This window comes from Hyla sarda, chromosome 12, assembly GCF_029499605.1.
Source record: "Hyla sarda isolate aHylSar1 chromosome 12, aHylSar1.hap1, whole genome shotgun sequence".
NCBI classification, from domain to species: Eukaryota; Metazoa; Chordata; class Amphibia; order Anura; family Hylidae; genus Hyla; species Hyla sarda.
In genome coordinates, this window is record NC_079200.1 from 51,586,160 (window position 1) to 51,594,291 (window position 8,132).

Here is an 8,132-nt window from a genome sequence, read left to right on the forward strand (position 1 = left end):
GGTCACACCCCCCTCATGATGTCAGGCCACACCCCCAATACAAGTCTATGGGAAGGAGTGTAACGTCCGCCACGCCCCCTTCTATAGACTTGCAATGAGGGGGCGTAGCCAGACATCACGAGGGGGCGTTGCCGACCCCAGCAGTGCCCGCACATCGTTTGGTACATTAGTCCCCAACGCAGCCAGGAGGCTTGCCAGTGGAGTACCACTTTAAAGTCCAACTACATCCTGTGGTCAGAGGTGTAGCTTCGGGGCCTCGATGCAAAATCTGCACCAGGGCCCCATATGCCAATTATTGTACTGCGCTCTTATGGGGCAGATATGCTTTGGGGCCCCCTTAGGCACCAGGGCCCCAGTGCGAGTGCTACCTCCATAGCTGCGCCCCTGCCTGTGGCTCTTGTCCTCATTGGAAGTTCGGTTAATGTCCATGGATTTCATTTTTTTCCTCTGCTAACTTTATCTATTTTCTAGATTTCTCTACAAAGAGACGATATATATCTTCGGAAAATGTGGGTTCATATACACTTATCATGCATGCATTGTATGAGAGACGTACAGGTGGTTTGTATCTAGATTTGGTTGTATCCGTTGTGGAGGATTAGCTCTGTAGAGCCAGGCAAATAGAACCAAATGGCAGTCAGGCACCCAAAAGTAATTTTTTACCCCTAGAGGACACAGGATATACATGGACTCCCTGGCTGTCTGGTATTGGTTCATCAGGATGTCCATGTACATCCTAAGAGGCATCTGGACTACAAAGCAAGCACAATAGCTGTGCTCACTTTATAGACTGTGGATCCTGGCTGTTATTAGCAAAAATGGAAGATTTTTTTTGTCACATGGCATCCAAGAAAAAAGAAGAAAAAGTCACATACGCAAAAGTGGTACTGACAAAAACTACAGATCACGGCGCGCAAAGAGGGGTCCTCCTATAGCCCCCTGTACAGAAAAATAAGAAAATGATAGTGGGTCATAATAGGGAAATTTTAAACATACTTATTTTGTTTTAAAAAATCACAATGGAATAGAATAGACTGTAACCATGCGTTTCATTTTACCCACAAAATAAAGTGTACATGTCAGTTTGTGGTGTCCCAGTACCGCATTTAATTCGGTACTTATTTATCTATGGGTCCCCGTAGCCAGAGTCCCTAGGACTCAGTAATATCTGTTAGTCAGTCCGCCCCTAGTCGCCTCTGTTATAGTGTATATATTCCTAATTTATCCATAGAATAACGTAAATAGTATTGTTTCTGTATATAAATGGTTAATTACTGGTTTCCACGGTGTCGCAGGGCCTTCGGCTCATGTGATTCGTTCCAAGCCTTGTTCTGGATGCGTTCCAGGCCTCACTTTGGTATCTCTAGCCTCATTTTGGGTTTTGCAATGTATATAGATCCTGTGATGTAAGCAATCCCATGATACCATGTAAAGTGAGTGACAGACATTCGGACCAATCAAAATCGCCACGCCCCCTGCCCATATAAGGGAGCGGCGGCCATCTTCTCGCTCTCTTTCTCCTGGCTCTTGATGAGAGAAGCCCTATATCGCAGAAATCGCAGTGAGTTAGGCCTGAGCCTTGCGTCAACGGCTGAATGATCTAAATTATAGATCATCCCCTAAGCACTCTGCAGTATCACCGGACTCAATATTTCCCCTAAATCCGGACGGATCTGCACATCATTCCCTAAATTCAGAGACTATAAGTTTCATGCAGGGTCCGCAACTTCTGCCAGTCGCTAAGCAACCTAAGAACTGTTATATGAGACTGTTACTACGTATTGGATATTGCAAGCACTGCAGTAAAGTTATTCAAGTTCAAGTTAAATCTACTTGTGGACCTTCAGTCATTTCATTGCACCTATCGCTTCTGGGAAGGGTGGCGATAGGCCGGAACATAGATTCAGCATACCAGCCCTCACCCTGGCGTCACGAGTGACTGGGTTAATATTAACCCCCCATATACCAACATCATACCACCCTTACCATACACCCCCCAAGGGCTACCACAAAGCCGTACCATAAAGTGCACAGCAAAATTGCATTTTCTTTCTCAATTTCCTGCCACAAATAATTATTTGGTGGCAGCGTACATTTTATAGTAAAATGAAAGGTGTTGTTACAAAATACAATTGGTTGTGCAAAAATATCATATGGCCCTATGGATGAAAAAATAAGTTATGGCACTTAAATAGTGAGGAGGAAATATGAAAAAGGCAAAAATTTGAATTGGCTATGTCCTCAAGGCCAACATGGGCTGTGTCCTTAAGGTCACAGCCCATTTTGACCTTAAGGTCGCAGCCGTTTTTTTGCAAATCTGACCACTGTCACTTTAAGCATTAATAGTTCTGGGATCCTTTAACTTATGAATTTGATTCAGAGATTTGTTTTTTCGTGACATATTCTACTTTATATTAGTGGTAAATTTTCGGCGATACTTGCATCATTTCTTGGTGAAAAAAATGAAAATGAAAATGTAATGAAAAATTTGAAAATGTAGCATTTTTTTTAACTTTGAAACTCTCTGCTTGTAAGGAAAATGAACATGCCAAATACATTATATATATTGATTCACATATACAATATGTCTACTTTATGTTTGCATCATAAAGTTGACATGTTTTTACTTTTTGAAAACATTAAAGGGCTTTAAAGTTTAGCAGCAATTTCCACATTTTTCAAAAAATTTTTAAAATCAGAATTTTTCAGCGACCAGTTCAGTTTAAAGTGGATTTGAAAGACCTTTCTGTGAGAAATACCCCATAAATGACCCCATTATATAAAATACACCCTTCAAAAGTATACAAAATGACATTCAGAAAGTTTAACACTTTAGGTGTTTCACAGGAATAGCCGCAAATTAAGGAGAAATTTCGAAATCTTCAATTTTTACACTAACATCTTCTTGTAGACCCATTTTTTGAATTTTTACAAGGGGTTAAAGGAGAACCCCCCCCCCCCCCAAAAAAAAAAATTTGTAACCCAATTTCTTTTGAGTAAGGAAATACCTCATGTGGATGTAAAGTGTTCTGCGGATGCAGTAGAGGGCTCAGAAAGGAAGGAGCGACAATGGGATTTTGGAGAGCAAATTTTGCTGAAATGGCTTTTGGGGGGTATGTTGCATTTAGGAAACTACATACTATTATGGAAACTACATCCCTCATGGCACTTAACAAGGGGTCCAGTGAGCCTTAACACCCCACAGGTGTTTGACGACTTTTCGTTAAAGTTGGATGTGTAAATGGAAAAAAAAATTCCACTAAAATGCAGTTTTTTCCCCCCAAATTTACAATTTTTACAAGTGGTAATAGGAGAAAAATTTGTAACCCCATTTCTTCTGTGTATGGAAATACCCCATGTGTGGACATAAAGCACTCTGCGGGCACACTATAATACTCAGAATAGAAGGAGCCACATTTGGCTTTTGAAAAGCAAATTTTGCTGAAATGGTTTTTGGGGGGGCAAGTCGCATTTAGGAAGCCCCTATGGTGCCAGAACAGCAAAAAAAAAAATAACACATGGCATACGATTTTGGAAACTACACCCCTCAAGGCACGTAACAAGGGGTACAGCGAGCCTTAACACCCAACAGATGTTTGACGAATTTTCACTAAAGTTGGATGTGAAAATGAAAATTTAGATTTTTTTTTCACTAAAATGCTTGTGTTACCCCAAAGTTTTTATTTTTACAAGGGGTAATAGGAGAAAAAGACCTCCAAATTTGTAACACTATTTCTTCTGAGTATGGAAATACTCCATATGTGGATGTAAAGTGCTCTGCTGGCACACTACAATGCCCAGAAGAGAAGGAGCGCCATTGAGCTTTTGGAGAGAGAATTTGTTTGGAATGGAAGTTGGGGGCCATGTGCGTTTACAAAGCCCCCTGTGGTGCCAGAACAGTGGATCCCCCCTCCCCCCCCACGTGACCCCATTTTGGAAACTACACCCCTCACGGAATGTAACAAGGGGTGCAGTGAGCATTTACACCCCACTGGCGTTTGACAAATCATTGGAACAGTGGGCTGTGCAAATGAAAAATAAAATATTTTATTTTCACGGATCACTGTTCCAAAAATCTGTCAGACACCTGTGGGGTGTAAATGCTCACTGCACCCCTTGTTACATTCCGTGAAAGGTGTAGTTTCCATAATGAGGTCACATGTGGGGGGAGTCCACTGATTTGGCAGAATGGGGGCTTTGTAAACGAACATGACCTTCAATTCCAGCCAAATTCTCTCTCCAAAAGCCCAAAGGCGCTCATTCTCTTTTGAGCCCTGAAGTGCGCCAGCAGAGCACTTTACATCCACCTTAGGGGTATTTCCTTACTCAAAAGAAATGGGGTTATAAATTTTGGGGGACTAATTTTTATTACCCCTTGTGAAAATGAAAACTTTGGGGTAACACCAGAATTTTAGTGAAAACATTTTTTTTTTTTTTTCATTTTCATGTCCAACTTTAACGAAAATTTGTCAAACACCTGTGGAGTGTTAAGGCTCACTATACCCCTTATGTTCCGTGATGGGAGTAGTTTCCAAAATGGGTTCACATGTGGGTGTTTTCTTTTTCTTTCGTTTGTCTGAACCACTGTAAAATCAGCCACCCCTGTGCAAATCACCAATTTAGGCCTCAAATGTACATGGTGCACTCTCACTCCTGAGCCTTGTTGTGCGCCCGCAGAGCACTTTGCGTCCACATATGGGGTATTTCTGTACTAAGAAGAAATTGTGTTACAAATTTTGGGGGTCTTGTTTCTGTGAGAAATACCTTTCAACAGGTGGAAATTATAGGCAATTAGCAAGACACCCCCAATAAAGAAGTGGTTCTGCAGGTGGTGACCACAGACCACTTCTCAGTACCTATGTTTCCTGGCTGGTCACTTTTTGTTTTGGTCACTTTTGATTGCTGGCAGTGCATTCACTCTACTGGTAGCATGAGACGTAGTCTACAACCCACACAAGTGGCTCAGGAAGTGCAGCTCATCCAGGATGGCACATCAATGCGAGCTGTGGCAAGAAGGTTTGCTGTGTCTGTCAGAGAAGTGTCCAGAGCATGGGGGCGTTAACAGGAGACAGGCTAGTACATCAGGAGACGTGGAGGAGGCCGTAGGAGGGCAACAACCCAACAGCAGGACCGCTACCTCTGCCTTTGTGCAAGGAGGAGCACTGCCAGAGGCCTGCAAAATGACCTCCAGCAGGCCACAAATGTGCATGTGTCCACTCAAACGGTCAGAAAAATTAGGGTGGTATGAGGGCCCAACATCCAAAGGAGCGGGGTTGTGCTTACAGTCCAACACCGTGCAGGACATGTGCCATTTGCCAGAGAACACCAAGATTGGAAAATTTGCCACTGGCACCCTGTGCTCTTCACAGATGAAAGTAGGTTCACACTGAGCACATGTGACAGACCTGACAGTCTGGAGACGCTGTGGAAAATGTTCTGCTGGGGTGGCATTTCTTTGAGGGGACCGCAAAGCCCTCCATGTGCTTGCCAGAGGTAGCCTGACTGCCATTAGGTACCGAGATGACATCCTCAGACCCCTTCTGAGACCATATGCTGGTGCCTTTGGCTTTGGGTTCCTCCTAATACAAGACAATGCTAGACCTCATGTGGCTGGAGTGTGTCAGCAGTTCCTGCAAGAGGAAGGCATTGATGCTATAGACTGGCCCGCCCGTTCCCCAGACCTGAATCTGACTGAGCACATCTGGGACATCATATCTTGCTCCATCCACCAACACCACTTTGCACCGCAGACTGTCCAGGAGTTGTCATCAGGAGCATGCCTAGCTGAGGAGCTGAGCCTCATTTTGACTTGTTTTAAGGACATTACATAAACTTGGATCAGCCTGTAGTGTGGTTTTCCACTTTGATTTTGAGTGTGACTCCATATCCAGACCTCATGGGTTGATAAATTTGATTTCCATTGATAATTTTTGTGTGATTTTGTTGTCAGCACATTCAACTATGTAAAGACGAAAGTATTTCATATGATTAGTTCATTCATTCAGATCTAGGATGTTATCTTAGTGTTCCCTTTATTTTTTGAGCAGTGTATAACTCCCATGTACTGACAGCCGTTTGCTGGCAGGCATGCTGGGAGTTGTAGTTTTGCAAGATCTGGAGGGCCACAATTTAGAGACTTCTGCACAGTGATTTCCAAACTGTGGTCCTCCAGAAACTACAAATCCCAGCATGCCCAGACAGCAAATAGCTGTTTGGGCATGCTGGGAGTTGTAGTTTTTCAACAGCTGGAGGCACACAACTACAACTCTCAGCATGCCCAGACAGCCCTTTGCAGACGGACATGCTGGGAGTTGTAATTTTGCATCATCTGGAGGACCACAGTTTGGAGAGCACTGTGTAGTGGTTTCTGAACTGTGGTCCTGCAGATGTTGCAAAACTACAACTCCCAGCATGCCCAGACTGTCCAGACAGGTTGTAGTTTTGCAACTTGTAATGAGGAGGGCACTTACCCCTGGCAGCGACAGCCCCGATCAGCCTAAGGGATAGGAGGGAGGTCGCGGAGCTGCGATCTCCTCCTATCCCCTGCCATTAGCAGAACGGAGTTCTGACCATTGGCAGCGCAGGACAGTTCTACCCGCCCCTGGATGTCGAGGGGATCGTGGGAAGAAGATGGAGGCCGTACCTGCAGGAAAAGATGCCTGGGGACCCGGGATCTTCGCTGGAGACTGCTGGATCATGGCTCAGGTAGGGAATCGTCGTGGGGGGGGGGGGGGGGGATTGAAAGTAAAACGATCTTTCCTGTGGCAACCACTAGGTTGGGCATGCTGGGAGTTGTAGTTTTGCAACATCTGGAGGGTCACAGTTTGGAGACCACTGTTACAGTGGTGCCCAAATGGTAGCCCTACAGATGTTGCCAAACTACAACTCTCAGCATGCCTGGACTGCCCAGGCATGCTGGGAGTTGTAGTTCTGTAACATCTGTCCCTTCTGATTTAGCAATTTTCATGAATTTGAAAATTGCTACTCTACTTTGAAGCCCTCTAATTTTTTCAAAAAGCAAAAATATGTCCATTTTATGATGCCAACATAAAGTGGACAATATTGTATTTGTGAAGAAAAATAAAATTATTTGGAATATCCATTTTCCAAGTAGAAAGCTTCAAAGTTAGAAAAATGCAACATTTAAAAAATTTTCATGAAATTTTGGGATTTTTCACCAAAAAAGGATGCAAGTAGCGCCGAAAATTTACCACCAAAATAAAGTAGAATATGTCACGATAAAACTATCTCAGAATCAGAATATTTGGCAAAAGTGTTTTTGCGTTATTAATTCATAAAGAGACGGTGGTCAGAATTGCGAAAAAGGGCTCAGTCCTTAAGGTGAAAAAGGGCTGCGTCCTTAAGGGGTTAAAAATCTTATAATCCTTCCAGTACTTATTAGCGGCTGTATACTACAGAGGAAATTCTTTTCTTTTTGCATTTTAGTTCTGTCATGACCACAGTGCTCTCTGCTGACACCTCTGTCCATGTCAGGAACTGTCCATAGAAGGAGAAAATCCCCATAACAAACATATGCTGCTCTGGACAGTTACTAAAATGGACAGAGGTGTCAGCAGAAAGCACTGTGGTCGTGACAGAAATGAAATGCAAAAAGAAAAGAATTTCCTCTGTAATATACAGCTGCTAAAAAGTACTGGAAGGATAAAGATTTTTTTTTTAAAAATCACCAGTTGATTTAAAAAAAAAAATAATTATTCCACCGGAGTACCCCTTTTAAAGCGTGCCTGTCATATTACAGAAAAAAAAATGCTTACATATGTTACTCACTAGGTCATGCTGATGCTTCACATGTCTTCTATATGCATCTAGCTTCTGAATTTGGTTCACAAATCCCTCCATTCTGCTGCTCACTCATTCTGACATTCACTGCTCAGGAAGGGGCATGTCCAGGCAAGTACTGAGCCTGCCCTCACTCACCATGCATTCACTTTCTTCCAGAGTTGTCTGTGCTGTGCTGGGTCTATTCATCCAATCACTGCAGGCTGCTCTGTAACCCCCTCCTCTCTGTTTTCATGCTGCAGTCTAATAGGACAGAAATAAGCACAGCAAAGTGATACTCCTGCCCTCATGTCCTCATTCCTGTACAAGGGACAAAGATAATGCTGCAGCCA

The 8,132-nt window shown here is 43.3% G+C and overlaps 1 protein-coding gene across 4 annotated transcripts in view; it reads left to right on the forward strand.

The window, feature by feature from the left end:
• Nucleotides 1-8,132, forward strand: part of PKIG (cAMP-dependent protein kinase inhibitor gamma) — a 180,327-nt gene that overhangs the window by 134,363 nt on the left and 37,832 nt on the right. The window lies entirely within an intron of this gene.